The following is a 20,715-nucleotide window of genomic DNA, read 5'->3' on the forward strand; positions in this document are numbered from 1 at the left end:
CTAAACATCGTATTGTCTGACTAATCATTACAATTAAAACTTTATTTCAACCTAACAGATTACGTTGTTTCCTTTGTGTTTTTCCTCCGTTTGTGTTGCCTCCTCTGATGTTTGATTTAAAAGTTCAGAACAAAGAAATGTAGTTTTTGACATATTCCCCCTTTTTTCATGATTAAACTTGTGAAGGCAACATTGTACAAGAGCCAGTCCTGCGGGCTGCTGACTGCATGTTAATGGATACGTGTGACTGACCTGTGTGAGGTCTGTGTGTGTGTGCGGGTCGTCTTGTGGAGCAGAGACGGAACGTGAGAAAACACTGAGAGCCTCCCACAGCCACACTACCTGGGAGAAGAGGCAAAGGCAATTTCACTTAAACAGGAAGCCCAGTGTCCAGGACGAACAGTGTTTAGCTAGATGCATCATCAATGTGTGAAATGCTATGACTTTAAAGACCTATTCCTGGACCTCAGGGTTACTGCTCTTGTAGTTTCATGCTTGTTTTCACACCATACTTCTTAGTTTACCACCACAAGCTGAAGTTATTATTAGTTGAATTCAGTTATCTTTAACTTTTTAATTCCACACAGACTGAATTGAGCTCATATTGTCAACGTAGCCTCCAAAAGAAGGTGTCGTTTTCTATATTAGGCATTTCATAACGCCTGGTGCGAATCCGTCTCTTTAGAAGATATCAATAGATACGCTGTTGCCTATGGGAAAATTAGCATGGTAAATGAACATTAACTCGCAGATGGTTGGGTATGGGGCATCGCTGTGGCTCCTAACAAACAATTGATTAACTTGTAAATTCCCATTGCCCAGCTGTTATTCAGGCTGTTTTCCATAAATAAAAGAGGGGGAGTAGAGAAAGGATCCAGATGCTTTGAGTGCGGCAGAAAGGCAATCTGTCATTGTTCTCACCTAACACTGATGGATGCCGCTTTGAATGGGCATTGGTTTTAGTTAAACATGACAAAGTGAGGGATGACACGCCAATGGTCACAAAGGTCTTGAGGTCCAGCAACGCCTCGGCAGTTGCTTTTTTTTTTTCAGCCAAGACGACCTCTTGTTCATGTATCAGCTGCCAATAAAGGGGAAAAAAGTTGTTGGCCCAGTTTGTTTGTTTTGTTGTGTGTTCATGTTGAAGTTGAAAAATGGAAAAATGAACAAAAGTTACATGGAGACTCTAACAATACGGCACCCAGAGCAATTAGAGCATCATCTTTCTTGACAAAGACTTAGTTTTGGACATTTCTAATATTTGGGAAAGAGTTCTGATTCCACTGGGGCCATCACAGCTCATGTGTGAGGCAGAACAAATCCTCTTTACAACCGACTTGATGCTTTAGTCAAAGTAGTTAAATACAATGGTACAGCACATTACAAAGATAATGGTGATCCCTGTATCCACTTATTCATGGAATTATTCCAACAAATTCTAGCCAGTGGATGTCTAACAAAGTTACTGTTAAAGAAGAAGTGATCATTATCTGTTTTTATTCTTCAGAAATATCTTCAAGAAACTCAAGCAAGTCCAGTTGTCTACGTGCACATGTAAAACTCCTGAAGATACCATGACCTGGATGAGTGAGAACCTTCACAGATAAGTGATCATTATGCGATGAACCATATTGGCAGTAAACCCGACCATCAGGTAAAACCATCAAATGCATCCAAGTCAAATCGTGCAACATGGTATAAAAACTTTAAGACCCAATGTGTTTTAGGAATATGGCTGTCAGTGGACAGGAACGTGGGAGGAAAAAAACAAACTTCGCTGTGATGTCAGGTTGTGAATGGTCCAGTAAACCCGAGAATAGCTAAGAGTGATGTAAAATGCACATGGGCCGCTCTTCCAGCTGCAGATGATCACATATATGTTCTCAGTGAAGGATGATATCAGAGATCTGGAAGAAACAAGACGAGTCTGTCTTTGGACCGGAGACTTGAGGCCACTGGACCAAGAGGTGATCTGGTTTCCCAGATGCAGGGGGGGGCTCTACAGAGCACCACTGAAGTACTGTTTAAGTAGACGTCTGCAAAAGTCATCAGTCATTGTCAAATATGGTCGGGGTTAAAATCCACCCTAAAGCACAGACTTCTTTCATCTTCTATCTTTGGTCGTTTACATTCTGTCCATAAAAGAGCTAAACCATAAGCCTGCAAAACGAGGGGCAAGATTTGAGGATTTCAGGGCTCTCATTTTTTAAAACCAGTCAAAAGGAGACACCTCCCCAGACACACATATAACCACCACACACATGCAGTCACATTCAATATACATTTAGCTCTCCGGAGAGAGGAAAATCCCTTAAGGTTATATGAAATGTTTGAGAAAGTCAGAGTTAAAACATGATGAACCTAGAATAGACAATAGCACAGACCAATAGATATCAGTTACGTAAATACATCCGATTTTAATACAATAATATACGCTCTTCCAGAGTTTTACAATATTTAAAAAATATATATTTGGCAAACAAGTGCTTATTAGTAAATTTTCAGGCAAATATGTTAACACTGGAAAATGCCCTTCTCTACAGAGTTCATTTATTTGTGTTTCTGTAGCTTTAGTTAAGAAGTGATTCAGAACTAAGTATTTCCTCTGATGAAATGGTGTTTGTATCAAGTTGAGTTCACAAAACAAAACAAAAGAACACAAAAGAAAGTGCTGAAATCAACCGTTCCTATACGATTGCCCTTCCTGGCCCAACAGGACCAGTTTAAACTTGTTTTGCCGCCTCTGCAGTTTCTTTGTTTCGGTCAGTTGTGCACGTAGTCTCCCAGGAATGACTAACGTAAGACATGTTAGCACTCTGTCTGTTTTAGACAAGTTGTAGAGGTAACATTGCAGCATGGAGCTGCAGGTTGGTCGAAGGTATCGGTAGAGAAAATATGTCTATAGGTTTGGTTAATGGAGAATAAAAATACCTGATTGAGAACTTACTGCAAGATTCAGAAGGTAAATCTGTGTGTGTTTTTAATACTGTATAATTTGATGCCGTTTGTAAATGGTTGGAAAGCTGATCGTGATCAGTGGAACAAGCCATGACTCATGTCTGCATTGTTTTTCAGTTCAGCTCCAGACAGCATGTGTATGAGTGTGGTAAAGGTCAAAGGTTATTTTCTAAACTGAATAAAAATGTTTTTTCTTGGACTATAAGGGAAACCCATGCTGGTGCTTTTATATATTTCTACTTTATTTTGGATATACTATTATTTTTGCACAACGGGTTCAGTTGAGCAGCAAATCTCTTCCCACAATATGAAACTATATACATAATTTGTAAGTGCATTTTTTGAATGTTCAAAGGTTTGAGCACAGAACATGTTGGGCAGTGTCTTTTTTATTTGTATACATTCTGTATGTCCAATTCACCAACATCTGTCCATTTCACAGCTAAACAAAGACTTGATGCAGAGGTGTTTGTCCTTGAGTTTACATGCACGTCCCAGATGGATCTCTGTTGAACAAACCAAGACGAGAGACGGTCAATGTTTTACTGGGACACATTCAGGTGAGGTGTTTGTTTTGTCCACTTCAGACAGTAGCTGGTCTTTTTCTTTTTAAATAAGACGATGCATTTCCCTCCAGCAAGACTGATGGAATGACATATCATCTAAATTCTGAATGTATAATTATCTTTTCATCAAGAAATGTGAGGGTGTATAGTGATAAGCAAGGTGTGAACAAGTGATGAGACTTTATGGCCATAGTGACCACTATACATAGCTCCTAATATTAGATATTATGTAACTGTCTGTATAATGAAATGAAGTTCATCTGCACCACATACAGCCTACACAATATCTATAATGTTGAATCTACATCTTTCTAAAACAATTTTGACAAAGAGCCAAACATTATATTCTTTCTACTATTCTGACAGAGCAGGACACACAAAGAGAGAACAGCATTGCTGGTGGACATCTTACCTATACAAGCTATAAACGCAGGTTCCATTTCAGGCTGCATTGTGATTCTGGCTCTGTAATATTGTGACTTGATATTACATGTATTTTTGTAATGCTAATTTGAGAGTTCTATAAAGAGGACAATGCAGAAATGTTAATGAATATTGCATATGATATTCAGAAGCTTAATCAATGGCTGGTTCTTTACTTCTGAATAAATGGAGAGCACTAAAGAGCTGTGCCCACTGTCGAGCCCACTCACATGGCTTCAGATTTTGTTAGGAGAAGCAGTCTCTCCTCTACATACACAAATCAAGAGTCCTTTTATCTATCCCTCTTCATATAAATATATCTATGTATATGCTATCTTTATGGCTTTATATATTGAGCTGCTAGCGTCTCTGGCGAAGGGGTGTGAAACATGTTTTATTACTGTTGGCCTCTGTAAATGCCATTAAATATCCACGACTATTCCCTCCATAGCTTTGTGTTTTTAACGGACACGTGAAATGCGTAATACAATATATAAAATCAGAAAGCACTTTGATATCCATTCACTGGGTCTTAAAGCTAATTTTCAGTGATTCCAATACTACTACAAACGATTCAAAAATATATAAAATATCCCAGACCACACTCAGAATCAATTGTTTTAATTACCTGTATCAAAGTGGTTACTTTTTCGCCCCTGTCCATTGGTTTGTTGATCATTTTGTTTGTTTGTCTACAGAATTACCCAACAAGTACTCTCACTATTTGTGTTAAGTCAAAGGATTGAATTGCTCTCTTGAGGTTTGCTATTGCTGTAATGATCTGAATATCATATGAAGTAGAATATTGTGATATACTGTATTGTACACTAAATCTAAAATGCCAGTTTTCATTAAAACAAATGTAAGATGAACCACAGAACAGAAACGTATGACTCCTCCTTGTGAGGTAATTTCCTGTCACCGACTGGGTTTCAACTGCGGAGAACCAATACGATTCCAGTCATCCCTGGGACAGAATGTCAGATCAGCATGTTTTTTGTGATGAAGCTTTTAGTTCTCTAATGTGAGTCCATGCGGCCAGACTGCTCACAGACTTGGCCGCTGGATGAAGCCAATTGTCTGAGTTAGGCAGAGGAACACAAGACTCCCCACTTGGAAAAAGGAGGAAAAAACCATGGAGGAGGTTTAGCAGTCAGCCCTCAGACAGGGAGACTCTAGAGGAAACACCAGAAAGCCATTAACTAACCGCAGTATTATGGTCATCTATTTGCTGGAATGGGCTACAGACAGCTAATGAACAAGTCCATCACTCTCACACACACACACACACACACATACACTATCACACTGAGAAGCTACACACACTGAGAAGCAATGCTGAAAGAGCTCTTGCTTGTACAAAACAGTGTGACAGATCAATGCCTGAATCCTAAATCAAGAGAAAAGGTTATTCTCTGTCTCACTGGGATTCCACTTACTATCCCCCCTATATCTAAGACACTCACATACCCTTTTAAACCAAACAAGTCCACCCCCCCCCTCCCAAACAACACACACACACGCACACACACACGCGCACACACATCTCCTAATTAAGAGCGAGGCGGTGGGGCTTTTTTGTGTCTGTGGTTATGCTTGCAATGTTAGTGTCTGGAGTGTGAAAACAGATCTGATGGACTGGTGCCCTCAGCACTCCCTGATCAGGCTCCAGCAGGTATCCCCCATGATTGACAGCTCACAGGTCAGCCGCCCATCTCTCAGTCTGTTAGAGGGTGGGCGGTAAAGAGATTTGGAATGCCTGGGACCCTGATTGCTTTAATGCTCGCCTGTCAGAACCATTGTACAGCTCTGTATTATTAGGGCTCGCCATCTCTCACTGTCTGGAAGGTGTCGCGTCTCTGCTCTGCATAGAGAATCACCCCTCCATTCAAAATCCCCTTTCTTATTGGCTGAAAGGAAGAAAGCACAGATTTTTCCACCGAATCTCATGCATTGGGTTTTTTTTTTTCAGATAATGCAACACGAGGGTCTCCAGGGAATGGTTTGGATGGTGCTGCTTTACACTCGAATGCAGAAGATTTGAGATCATTTGGCAATCATTTATCCCTGTGATACCAAACAATAGTCTATAAGATTATACGGGAATTACTCTTATGTTGCTGATTATGTATTTAATCTCGTTGAGGTTTCTCTTTTACCACTGTTGTGTCCACACCCCTGGAGCAGCAGATGACAGCTTTCTTTATTTTGCATTCTGCTTCTCTTTGTTTCTTTTTAACTTTATAAGCCAAAAAAATCCCTCGAAAACCTGTGATATTCTGGCGCAGCTGAGACTAGGCGCTGGACGACATGGCCAAAAATTATATCAAGATAAAATGTCCATATCAGTCAATGTTGATAGTTATCATGATATTATTATTTATTTAAAAAGACTGACTTTATCTCCTGGGTGAATGTTGTGGGTTTAAATGTGTCTTTTTTGCAGAGAATGATTAACACTTGATAAACAGAAAAACATTTATTAGACTTTTGTTTTGTTGCTATTGATAAAAAAATCATACTGTAATAATTATTGATATTGTTTTATTGCTAAGTCTTAGCTGAGACTGAAAACCAACATTAGTACACTAAGATATATAAAAGATAACAATGGTCCCATTTCTAAATGATGGTCACTGAAAGCATCTCTTAAAAGAAGCCTTTATTTGATATGGTTAGTTCTGTGGGCTGATGGTGAGTACTACTCAGATTGTCAATTATTAGAAAATCAATTCGCAACATTTCTGATAATTGATCAAAAAATGTTGAGGATGTGCTTCTTATGTCTATTTTACACATTTAAATATTGTTGGGTTATGAACAGCTGGTCAAACAAAACAAGAAATAAGAAAATGGCACCTCAGGCTTTAGAAAATGATGATGGGCATCTTTAATGAATTGTGATTAAGAAAATAAATGGAGATTTAATTGTAGGTCTTAATCCAGTGAGAAACCAATATATGTTGCACATTAGTAAGTATTTTGGGGTTTTCATGATGGGGAGCAGCATTAATCTATAATAACAAAAGGTGCAACTGTTTCATATTCAATACATTTATTTTACAGTAAAAAAATATCGTCACCTAAAAGTAAGTCATAACATGTCCAAACAGTGATTTTATTATTTTGTCACAAGTACAACAACCAGTTAATGTTAATTATGTTAATTAATTTGTATTCTTTGTGTCCTAAGCCAATGTTTCACTTTGACAAACCAATCAGAAAATATTGAAAGTTTCCTTTGTCTATATAGACTTTCATGTCAAAATAATTAAGACTATATACACTATACCTTTATAATAACAACCAATCAGAAAGTACAAATGTATAGTATAGTCTAAATGATCTTGACATGAAAGGGTAACACAGGCAAAGGATATTTAAGAATATTAAATCCTGCCGTGAAAAGTATTTCTTTCACTATAGTTCACAAAGAGCCTCCTCCAAAGATACGATGACCCAGTAAACAATGTCTCTACACGAATCCCTTGCTGGCTTTTTTGTGTTATTCCCCAGGCCGAGATGACAGACTGGCAGGTTGTTGAAGGTCATCAGAGCAGTGCCTCCTGGGCCCCTGGAGCCCAGGTGATGGTCAGGTCACATCCCCAAGTGCTCTTGCTGCTCCGGGCCACAGCAGAGACAAGTCCGCTGGGGTGCCATGTCGCCGTCTCCATGGAGATGAGGCGACAGGCTGGCCGCGACTCAGACTCACACCTTTATGGTCAGTGACTAAGCGTCTCAGAGGAGACGTCCCTGCCTAACAGCAGTTGCACACAAGTTGTGATGGTCCCCTCTCCCACCCCAAAACTATTCACCCTCTCTTATTATTGTCTTCTTTAAAGCCGGTGAAAGCACAACTTGGGACAAACCCCCGCCTCCAACAGTCCAACCCCCCATGCCCTGGCAGTGCTACCCTTGTGGGGCCTGCAGGGAACAGTGGTGAGATGTGAGATAAGACCTGCAAGTCTAGGCAGGGCCTGAGAGGGGATGCAAGCGAGGGGGCTGCCCACGCTGTCAATGGCTCATGATCCGTTATGGTTTTATTTGGGGGGTGTGAAAGTATCATTCCCAAATGCTGCCTCCTTTAAGATCTCCCTCTGTCTCCCGAACAATTGGCTGCCGAGGAAAGCTGGCTCGACTACAGTAGTTCAGTGTTCCTGTTGATCCGCATTCTCATGTCTTAATTAGACCAACTGTATCTGACAGATAATTGAATAGCAGATGTATGCTTCCAAACGTATACAACACTGACAGGGAGCTTTCAAGTTAGTAATCATACTGACGATATAATTCCTCATTGTGTGTACTCGTCCAAATCTGAGAACTGAATGATAACCTCTTGATCACTCTACCCCCTGAGTGTTCTTACTGGAAGCCATATTGATTTTGTTAGTCTGAGAGTCCTTGCATTGCCTGGCCTTTACCTCAGGGACAAATCTAATTGTTTATCTCTGGACAGACTTCAGCCTTTACTCCCTTCTGTCTCATTATGTGCCAAGATTTGTCAAGTCAAGTCTCTCCACACTCTCAAATCTCGCTTTACAACATGTCGTTCGGCAGAACACTACAGATGGCTTACTTATCAACAGACCCTCCCACATGGAATGCTACAAACATGACAGCACAACACACTTGCAAAAATATACACAAACCGACATACAATGTAATCACACTCCGGAGACATGATTACACACAAAACATGAGTCACTTTTTTTTAGGAAACACTGATTTTTGATATCTTGGTACAAGTGTTCTTGTGGACGATAATGAGGAACTGATGATTATTTTTGAGTCTACAACACAACGAACAACAGCAATATTACAATAGTTACCGCTCTTTAACAATTTGTCATGTTTTCTTATTTCTATTCAATGTGATCACAGATGACTTATACACAGCAATGATGACAACGAAAGTCCTCACTGAATCAAATGCAACTGCTAATTTCACCAGCTGGCGGAATTCAATGGAGAAATTTGTCTCACAAAATTCTACCAGTTTGATATTACAAACAATGTAGCTCAACAATTGGGCAGTTTTTAACTAAAAAGTGTAAGTACACTGGATTATGTGATACTTACTCAGCTGCAAATACAAATGAAGGAATGACAAAGATTCTTAACATCACTACAATCAAATGTTCTGCTCAATAATCTCATAATTTTTCAATATAAACCTAGACTAGGCAATATGACCAAATTATTCCATTTCATATCAGTCAATATCAATAATTATCACAATAAATGTGATTATGTCTGGTTTAAAGTCAAATTTTTACTCTCAAGTGAAGGTTGTGGTTTGAAACTCTTGTTTAAAGGCAGAAAATGATGACCACTTGATAAACTGCAACACATTTTACAAATCTTCACTGTGCTTACACAATCCATAGGCATTATACCAATATACTTAGGGATTTTGTTATATTGTTATTAATGAATGTTATATTGCAATGATGATCAATATTGTTTAAGTGCCCAGCCATATTGTTTGTCTTAAGTTCTGTGTGGTTGAAGCCTCATGGTGTGAGCTATAAATAGCAAGAAAGTGAACAAAAGAAAATGATACTACAACTTAAAAAACAGTTCTTTTAACTTTGGAAAGTCCAACAATCATTCAAGGCTACGTAAAGACTTATCAGACTACTCGGTCTGTAGGTTAATCACATAAGACAGTATGTATATATATATTACTGCCAAGGCGCTAGAGTAAAAAACTCATTCCATGGCCAGACAATAAAATGTTGGAAATGTCAAAACTAGAGTTTGACAAACTTAAAATTAGGACAAAAAAAATTGTGACAAGTTTTTTTTAATCACCTTGCCTTCTTACCAGCCCTACAAACTCTCTCAGGCCATTGGAAGCCCTTGGACAGGTTTTATCAGCGAGTTAACTCCGAGGAAGTAGGCCAGATCGATAAGTACATTTTCAGAGAGGAGCCGGAGCAGAGAGTTAGAGGCGCGGGGGAGAGAGACGCGAGAGGCAGGGAGCAATCAGAGAGCTATGGATGTGCGTGCCTTCAGGAGCGGATCGATGCACTGACAGGAGCCCTGCTTTGTTCTCACACAGTTCTCAGATGTTAGGCGTGCTTAACATGATTGCTTAAAGGTTTTGTTTGCCTACATGTGTTTTTGTTTTGTCATTTTGCTATCGTTATAACTTAGACACGTGGTTAGGTTGGCTAGGTTTACATACAATTTTTTCAAATTGAGGTTGAGCTAACATTTCATTCTTTCAAATTTGACAAATTTCTGGACATTAAACGATGGCAAAGTGCATGACAAGGCACAACAAAACTAAAAGAAAATGTTAACTAAACCTAATAAAAATGTGATTAACAATAATTTAAAGCATGCTTTTGAACCCATTTTAAAATTAACTGGTGAAGAAAGCATTAACAAAGACTCTGGTGCCCTCTGTTCTTTAAATACGAGGACTATTTGCTTTTGACAAACTGGTCTTTGACACCCCTCGTCATTTCTCTATAGTTCCAAGGAATTTTTCATCATTATAAAACTTCATTCTTTATCTTCACACCACATGGCCACCCGAAGCGAGTTAAACACTTTGCCTCGCTAAATACTCTGCCAAGAATTACTTCTAACGAGAACTTGGGTGTCCTTGCTTCCTCACAGAAAGGTGTTGACCGCAAAGGACAAGTAGGTGTCAATAGATGTGCTCTCAGCGCCTATGGGATGCTGAGACGCATGAGCTCTTTTCCAAGGCTTAATAAGATGGCACAGATGCGCCCTTGTCTGAGCACAGCCCTGTGTCTCATTGTACTTTGGCCTCCCAACCCTGCCATTGCAAGACCTCTATTGCATTGGCTGCATGAGAGGGTCTCATTAGGACAGGCAAACGAAAACCGGGGTCAAGGTATATAAAGGTAGCCACAGCTAAGGAGCATGCCTCTAAGATGAGTTGGGATCTCCACCACGTCCTGGGGCCACCCCTGCGGACCTCTGGCCCTGCCCATTATGACCTCCGATATCCACCATTATTTGATGAAGCAGAGCTTGATAATTATTTTGCGTGGATGAAGAGGGGGGCACAATGTGAATGGAGTGTCTCACTTTAAGGGAAAAGATAGTAGGGGATGATAGGAAAAAAAGAAAAAACTAACAAAAAAAAAGATCAAAAGCAGGCCTTTTCGCTTTTCATGCCTCAGAGGCTCCAAAGAGGATAAGGAACAATTGGGCCCTGGGTATCCTGTCCTCTCTGGCAATTAGACTCAGCTGATGAAGTGAAAGGGATGAATGGCAGGGTTCAAGGCCTTGTGGAAAGATTCACACAACAGGGTGTGTTTTTTACCTTCTCCTCCTTTATCTTTGTCTCCACTTAGACTGGCAGCAATGCAGCCGGAATATTTCCAGAAGAAGACAATGTGATTCAAGGTGCCAAAACTTAATCACGGGGGCTGATGAGACTGAGGAGGTGTGAGAGGAGCAGGGGGGGGACAAACAGACTTTCCTGCAATCACATGTGCACACACACACTCATTTTGGAGACGATGCACAAAAAGATGGTTCTCTGTGGTCACATCCATTTTTTTTATTACATTTTATTCATAATGTATTCATCAGCAACAACTACTACATACGGCACTACAGGTTGTATATAGTGTTCAATAAGATGAAGTAGATGCTTCTGACGTATGGATGATTGTTTGTTCTGATTGTGTTCAACATCTTTAAAAACACTCCTGATTGTCACCAGCCTAAAGAAAGTGATTTACAACAGTTGAGTTCAGACAAAGACTATGGACATCAACAAAACAATACAGCGTATGCTCATTAACATAAAACTCTTACTAATCATGTCAAACTTTGCATTTATATGTGAAATTTGAGATAAGATATCTTTTCTACTGATGCTATGAGTGGGTTTGCTGCTTGGAATTACGATACTGAGAGAAAACACAAACATCTACTGGGTCAACTGAGACAAACGCTACAAAATAAATTAAAAGAATTAGTTCTGCAAAATTGAAGGAAAACAATCATCCAGCTTGACTGACATGTTTCAAAACTTGGGTAAGCATTTATTATGCAACGCTCACCATCAAGCAGGTAATACAGAAATCTGACCTCCTCATTTCCACTTTGTATAATCTTTGTATAATATGCATGTGCAGCATCGCCCTCTCAGAAGGTATGCAGCCCATGCCAATTTTCTTGACAGTAATTCATAAATTATTTATTAAACTGCAGCATTAACAGTTGACATTAAACTTCAAGCCAAGTCCTCTGATGTGTAGGAGGAAGTTTTAACCTGGCACACGGAGTAGGCAAAATGTTAAGTTATTGATTAAAGCTAGCGAATCCATTTCAGTGAATCCAGTTTTAGTGGTATGAAAATATTCAGTTTGGAGACTGAGAAAACTACAAGTGACAATCTTTTCATGGCTCGGTGGAGGGCAGAGATCCAGTGGTGCACTTTGAAGGTTGTTGGCTGATATTCAGAGTTTAATAAAAGAAATTAAAGTTAATAGATATTGAGATTTCTGTATTTAAAAGGTTGGGGAAGGATACTACAAGAAGTCAAGCTACACCTCACAGATATTAGCAGCATCACACTTATTTAAAGTGCTATCTTTCCCACAAACTTGCACCGACCTTGGTATAACTCGAACATTATAGGTTTTTAAAATAATTTGTTTGATTAAATTTATCATTTCAACAGTGAATTACAGCAAAGTCTTGCTTTGAGATGCTTTAATCGGAAAAAGCATAAAGTTACTGACCACTTTCTGCCATTTAGTGATCCTATATTTCACAGAAAGTGTCTTACAGTGCCCAGGCGAGCAAATGGGGCCCAAGGCTTAAACGACACTGCCACACTGCACTAAAACCTTAAGATGATTAGTGATATTCTTAAAACCTAGCCCACTGATAATGTGTTTAAAGAAGCGATACGGCTTTTCCGAGCTTTGAGTTCAAAGTCTGAGAAGCATGGGGTCAGAATGCCAATGGGCTAAACAAAGAGTCGCCAAAATGGGCTTTGAGGGATTTGAAACTTAGGCCCCTGAAGCCTTTTGATCAAAACAGAGCTACGGCCATTGAAATACTAAGTATCAAGTGCCTGCATGGGACTGTGCTGCTGCCAGAGAATGGTGGGATTCGCATGTGGGATGAGAAACTTTATGTTCAATAACAGATAAAAACGAACACTATACTTGGAGACTAAGTACAGAAACAGTTTTATTACAATAACTCTTATGGTTGCATCAGTTCTTTTGTCACCATCACAACCAACATTTTTCCCAAACCATAATACTACTATATATTTTGACATTTCTAGTTGTGCGGTATGAGTACAATATAAGTACTATACGTAATATATACATGCTACTCTATACTATATTAAAAGTAGTCTTTATTGTAAAACCAGAAAACATATTGACACCTACAATTTCAAACTAATTTAAGATTAATGTTTGGATAATACATTTTTTTCCAATCATAATTTCTATTTCATAACATATGAAGAATACGTCAGCCGGCAAAAATATTTTTCACACCATCTGCTTTATCCATGATGATGTGTCTTAACTGGAAGTACTCAACTAGCTCATTAGTTCTACTCTCAGCGACTATTTGAGTGTATGTTCTTGATGAATCAAGAAAAAAGAGGCTCAAACTTGAACATCTTGATCAGCTCTGAGCAATTACTGGAGCATGTTTACATCTTATTCTAATAATAAAACCATTAACTCCAAAAGAATCCAACATTGAAAAACACCACATTGACAATAAGGCTAACAATGTAACCTGTCCCAATGTACAGTGCAATTAATACTTCTGCTTTTCCCTCTGATGTCAAGATACCGGAAGCCGTTAAATGGAAATGAGCAAATGATCTAAAACCAAATTCAATCACAAACTCAATTAAGTGTGTTTATCATCATCCTGGCAGTTTGAATGCAACACCTCCAGGCAGCTACATCAACACCTGAAGGGAACATGTGACAAAGAACATGTGATGGAGAATATGATCAAATTGAGGGAGTTTCAATCAGGCTCTTACATGTTTCCTTGTGGCACAGGTGGTTAGCGCTACTACAAGTGTTTAGCATATTCAAAAAACTATCAGCACGTTCAGGTCCAAAAGGTGCACGATGGTTCATACAGTGCGATTGTTGTATCACAACAACAACAACAACACACACACACAATGCAGTGAGATTGGCTGCAACTGAAGGACATGAAAGTGCAGAACATGGCACAACATCTACTTTATGTTTGATGATACTTAAAATATGAGTGAATCAATGCCTTCCCCTACTTCTGCTCAGTTAAGTGTGGTATCAGGCACATTATCAGTTGCCTGTTTGCACGTAACTGAACACAGCACCATTATGCTCGCGGGCCTATCAGTTGCGGTTTACAACACTCACCTTAAATGCCATCTGGAGCTATTCAGGTTTACTGTGTCTGAGAGGCTTCATGGGACCAACATGCAATACGATGTGGTGAGTGTGACGCAGATAGAAGGGGAAGGCAAACAGGGCTGAGGCTAAACATTTCTTCATTAACCATTAATCTGCCCACAGTTTTCACGAAGCTTGTCAATTGCGACTTCCATGACTTGATTGGTCCAACCAACAATTCAAAACCAAAATAGATTCACTTTTCTATAGATTAAGATGGGCAACGCAGCATGTTGTCATATTTTAGAAGCTGAAACCATCAAGTGTTGAACATTTTTGCTGAGAAATTAACTTGAACGATTAATCATCTATTCTATTTTCTGTCCACTGATCAATTGACTAATATTTGCAGCTGAAGAGGTGAAATTAACTCTGAATAAATATTGATGCGCATGAAACTAAAATGTTGCATGGACAATTTTTACTCAAAGTATATCACAGTACAACGAAAGGGAAAAACACCATATGTACATGGGGGCAAGTGGAGCAGCCTTGAACATTCGTTATCACCTACTCTATACAAATCTTCCTTATCAGCCAAAGTACAATATAACTGACATATATTCACATTTATGCTTTCATTTTTCCTCTCCTGCCCATCTCCTCCCTCCTACAGCCTGTAAGTATTTGAACTAATAATGTTCACTTTGTAGCAGATGAACATATATCAGGAACAAAAACTCAGTCCATTATTTAGTCCATTACCACTGACAGATGCTGCCAGATGACACAAAGACGTGGGATGCACAAAATATAATAGGCATCTTGTATTAATTGTACACATTTTCTGTCTCTTTTTTTTGAGGTGACAGGGCCATTACTCCAAAGTCACCACTTATCAGCAGTATCGCTGAGGATTAATGGTTTCACTTGTGCTGGTGAGAAATGTTTAAGTTGTCCTGATTATCAGTGCTAGGAAAAGAATAATGGTTATTTGTCATTGTGTTAAGCAGTTGGAGGAGGACTAATCTAACAAAACACTCAGTTAAGAATGTGATTAACCCTTTCTGCTGGGACTGAGGAGGACGTATATTGGACTGTGCTAAGCAATAAAGAAAAATAAATACAAGGTTGCTTACAGGAGAGCTGTGCCGTGCCGATTCATATCAGAATAATCAGCAGCTAGAATATTGTATATTAGAGGTACAAAAAATGTCCAAATGAAAGTAGCAAAGGCAAAAAAAAAGACATAAAGCCATATAGCTCCAATGCCTTCCCACTCCAATGGGATATTCTATATTCTATTCTATCCATTCGATATTATTTCCATTGGTTTTGGTGCAGAATCTGGACCACCACATGGTTAGATGACAATGACCTACAGGCTAAAAATGAAAAAGTGTCCTCTTTACATAGAAACAAATGATCTAAAGCTTTAAAAAACAGACGGAAGCAATGACCTTGAAGACGATCAATAAGGACCTTAGAGCCAAAGAACCACCGACTAAAAAGATCATGGAGAAAAAAAAGGCCTCCAAAATGTTCTAGTGAAAATCCAAAGCCAATAATATCAAATCTGAACAATATAAGTCAAAGACAAACAGTGATGGCAGTTTAAACATTTAGAATTTAAATTTAAATTGAGACTTTGTATGCAACAACAGCAATTACCACCACCACTAGCTGCCATACAACCCATTTAACACATTTGTCTGGTGAAGGATTCCCCCCCCCCCTCCTGCAGTAGAGTCCCTGAAGCTTTTGTACTGGTTGTGCAGGCTTGTTCCTGCAGCCCCAGTAATCTACTACATTATTTTCCTTGTCTGTCACCTTTATAGTATCTATTAGCCACTCTCTGCTATCTGTTTGTGGAGCATTTTCCCTTCCTTTTCCCCATGAATGTTTTATATATTGGGGGGAGAATGATTGTTCTTTCGCAATGAGGCCGGCGCATGGCCTCAGTAAGACAAATTGCTCCAGAACGTCTAAATGGCAGTCAATGATAACTCATTGGAAGGAGAGTAAGTGACTTCCAATGGAGTGGATAGGGGACAGAGAATAATGGCAGAGCACAGGTGAAAAATAGATGTTTGGCTCGGTGTAATTACTCCATTAGGGGGCTCTCTGTTAATCTAGCAAACCACAGCAAGTGTTTTTACAGCGATGAGGAGGTGATGGGCGAAAATGACTGCGACTGGACAGAGGAGCCCCACTACCTCCCCAATCACAACACACACTATGAAGTGTTTACTAATGGACAAATGTACTCTCCGTCTGCGCTCACGGCTGCATCCCACATGTGCTGCTCCAGTTTCAAGTTAAGTGCGGTGATAGATGTATTGACGAAGTTCATCACGGTGCCGACATATTAATTACCTGCAATATGGTTCCATGCGTTCAGAGTGCTTTAACCTCCTCTGTCTCAATGGTTGTACCAGGGGGTGGATCAGCTGTGAGCCTGTTAAACATGAAAATCTGGGTTAGAACAAAAAAAAAAAGGGGGACAAAGGAAAAGCCCACCCGCTGGAAATCAACACCCCCATTCTGCTGATTTCCAGACAAACATAATGATAACAATTTTTTGACCATTTGGTGTCTGCTGCTTGTGCCCGTGGCAATCTAGACAAAAGAAGCTTGGGAAAAAAATGGACCAATATGGTCTTAAGAGTTTATTCTGACCACACAATCTGTTTTTCTTAAGTCAACTTTTAAAACACTGCTATGAGCACTGCCCACAGCTTTATCACTGAAGCTCGGATTGACCCCGTGTTCACCTTTTTACCATCTCCCATCTGTTTAGGTTCCACCCTAGAATCCATCCCAGTTGGCTGTAGGCCCACTTTGCATCGGGCTTTCTCAGCGGAACCCTCAACAAAACCCTGTAGGAGCAGGGGGGGTGGGGTGGAGGGGGGAGAAAGACTTTGTGTTCGGACTGTTTCAGAGAAATTTCAGCTCCCAACTCGGCGTTTTTATTTCCGCGCTCCACAAGCTCGCTGGGTCTTTACAGGCCGTTTCCCCTGTGCAACATAAAGAAAAGATTTGGCCCTGTTTTCACTGCAGCCCCTCACTTGACTTGAATCCTGCAGCACATGGCAGCGATGAGAGGATCTGAATCATGTCGTCAGTTCTGCAGTTTAGTTTTTAAAATTAAATGCATTTTGGGGCTTATCGGGAAAACACCCACTTATAAATATATAAACAAAACAAGGGGTTACATTTTATAGGAAATGAATCCATTCTTGTTTCTCTAAATGACTTTGCACTTATACTGAATGTGCATTAGATTAAAGGGAACTCCAGCTCTACATGTGTATCTCTTCCTCCCTGATTGGAGGCCTGCCCGTGCAGCCCCTCACAGCAGCTCATTACGGGGTTAAAGTGACCTTCACCTGGATTAAAAGCAGCGATCAGCAGGTGTACACAGCTCATAACACACAAAGGCACCAACGGGGGGAAATACAAGGCGTCCAGCTGGACACCTTTCACTGCCTCTTCCCCCCGTAGTAAGAATAATAATAACAAAAAAGAAGAAGCTACAGGTTGTGGTGAGTGGACTTCAAATGCTAAGGACAGCGAGGAGGTGCCATTATCACTCAGCGCTGAAAACGAGCACGGTGACCCGATTAAAGCGAGAATTTCTGGGTCACGGTCCGGTTTTTCAATGCCTCGTTTGTCCGTCGATAGTGACACGGACCGTGGCTCGCACCTACCTGTAATACTATCTCCCTAAAAGTCGCGCTTCAGTCGGAGGGAGGAGGGCGGGAGGGCGGGTGGCCTGGTGGCTGTAACCCGACACGGGCAGCGAGGCAGCGGGTTGGCCTGCAGCGTGCAGCGGGGAGGAAGCGGCGGATGTCAGGCGGTGGAAGTTGCGGGCTGCGGCGCCGCTCAGTGGCCGCTCCGGTACCTGGAGCTCCCGCTTCCCCGTGCACCCTGTGTGTGTGTGTCTGTGTTTGTGTGCGTGGCCTCCAAACCAAAAACTTTTTAAAGAATGTTTTATTCTTTTTATTTGTTTTGTTTAGTTGTTTTCAAAGACTAAACTTTGAATGTGAGAAAACATTCTGAAGGGTACAACACCACCACCATCCCCTTAAAAACACACACACACACACACACACTGTTCTTCACTGTGCTCACTTCTCAGCCTCAGATCACTGTGTATTATTTTACAACTGAACACGTAGATCAATAAATCAATCAAACATCATTTGTATATAGAGTTAAAAAATCCTTCACAATTGACTGATGAACCAAGAATAGGAAACACATTTTAAAGAATGCTTAGAATGTAATACCATTGGTTTGTTGATTTTAAAAACTATAATAGAGAACATTCAAAAGTAGACAAATAAATGTAGTAAGTAAAAATAAGTGAATGAAATTGGATAAAAAAAATATACCCTTAATATTGATGGATAGATAACATTTAGATGCAATAAAATAATGTCTAAACCAGGCTGAAGAGGTTTTTAAGCTTTAAGCAGGTCCTCAGGTATATAAGCGCTCTTGCAGCTATAGGAGCAAATGGAAACTAAAAGCTGTTTCATAGGGTTTTTGTGTTGCACGTACAGCTAAACTGATTCTAACCAGAGAACCTGCAGAGCCGTACTGGTTCTTACACAGTGAGCATGTGAGACATGGATGCTGGTGCGACACCATGAAGGGCTTTGAAAACAAGCTAAAGATCTTATCATGGTCGGTGTACAGGTCTTTTGTCTGTTGAGGGTCCTCACTTGTAATAAAGTACAGAAAGCGGATCTCTTCTCACAAACACACAGCTTCAGACCGTGTGCTCTATATTCTGTCATTATATAGAGATTACAAATTATAATAGCTGGACCAATTTATAGGCCTTTTTCAGGAAAACCCATCTCAGTCTGACCCACAAATCATGCACACAGTAAAACTCAAGTGCCCCTAAGAGTAGCAACTAATACACAAGAATACTGTGGACTCACACATTATATTTCACCTGGGCTAAAAACTGGTGAGTTTGTGTCTTTGGCCTTTGGTGTTAGGCAACAAACAAGTTCACAGTGTCTGTGGTCCAGCCTTCTCGGGGCTTCCTTTGCATCAGACACACACGCCCTTCATCTCATGCTAATGTAGTACAAAAAAAGATATCCAGCTTTAAAGACATGGCAGTCAGTTAAAAGAAGGCTGTGCTTAGTGTTTGAAGCCATAAATGTGACAGAAGACTTCAAGAGGAAGACCCAAGACTGGCAGTCTAAAGATGAGTGAGCGGCAGACAGGCAACATGTTTTTTTCCCATCCAGAGGGATATTCTGTGGCCAAGCTTGATTATTAGAGATGAAGGACAGGCTGAGAGGATGTGGGATTGTTAAATCCTTGAATCCTTTCACCAAAGCCCCCTCCTATAACATTCTTCTGCACTCCATCTCTCTGCATTTATGGCGCGCCCTTGATTTTCCTCTCTTTTCTTTTTAAGGCTGAATGAAATTCAGATTCCCTGATGATATGCAAAAAAGCGGGGGAGAAATATGGAAATACAATTTGGCACTCCACAGGATCCAAACTTAAGCATTTAGGAATAATATTGTGATATAAATTTGTAAAGTTTATATTCCAAAACCCAAATAAGCCTCGTGCAGTTTGACTGGATTTCAAACATTGGCAGGAATTCACAGGCTCATCCCACTAATAATGAATCACTACACTATACATGTAGACGGCACTTCAACTGTCTATGGTGTTATGTGAAACCCTGGCTGTGGATTCAAAACCTCTGCTCTCCTCGCTAAGAGAGGCTGTGCTTCATTTGATGCCCTGTCCATTATTGCCAGCATATTTGAAAAGTGCTAAGCCTTGAAACGAGTCCCGTATTATTTCAGGCCGGACTGAATATTTCACGGCGGGGGGCAGAAAATGAGACCTTCCCTCAAGAGACTGCCTGCAGTGCATTCTTCTTGGTGCAGCAATCGGAAGGTCTAATACTGTGCAAAACACTTTTGAGCAAACAATTATATATTTATCTGCCACATTTGATGTGAGAATTTTCTTTATATTTTTGTATGTGTGTGCGGTCGCACAGGAGAAGGGAAAAAGAAAACTAATGCAAAATTGAGTGAAAATGAGGAAGACGAGGGTCCTCTGGTTTTGTGCTTTCCAAGATTGGTATCAGCACACACACACACATCGGGGTACGGTGAGTAATCGGCGACCCTTAAAATAAGGTGTTTTTATCACCACCTCAGGAGCAGGAATTCCAAGGAAACTGAGGATCCCTTTTGAGTTACACCAAGAATATACCAGCAGCAGCGGGCTAAAAACAGAACGCTAACCAGATTGATGCTTGAGTCACCTGTGCCTGGTTGAAATCGGATGCCGTACTGTGAGACTGTAGCCAACAACACTGTCTGTGTTCCGGTGCATCTGGTTCCATA

The 20,715-nt window shown here is 40.2% G+C and overlaps 1 long non-coding RNA gene across 1 annotated transcript; it reads right to left on the minus strand.

Annotated features, from left to right (window-relative positions):
- Positions 1-213: 213 nt before the first annotated feature.
- On the minus strand, positions 214-18,169 carry LOC124851887. Its single transcript, XR_007032728.1, has 3 exons — positions 18,025-18,169; positions 16,691-16,772; positions 214-342 (listed from the first exon to the last, which is right to left on the minus strand). It is a non-coding gene; the product is annotated as an uncharacterized LOC124851887 (long non-coding RNA).
- Between the last annotated feature and the right edge of the window lie 2,546 nt (positions 18,170-20,715).

This window comes from Hippoglossus stenolepis, chromosome 5, assembly GCF_022539355.2.
Source record: "Hippoglossus stenolepis isolate QCI-W04-F060 chromosome 5, HSTE1.2, whole genome shotgun sequence".
NCBI classification, from domain to species: Eukaryota; Metazoa; Chordata; class Actinopteri; order Pleuronectiformes; family Pleuronectidae; genus Hippoglossus; species Hippoglossus stenolepis.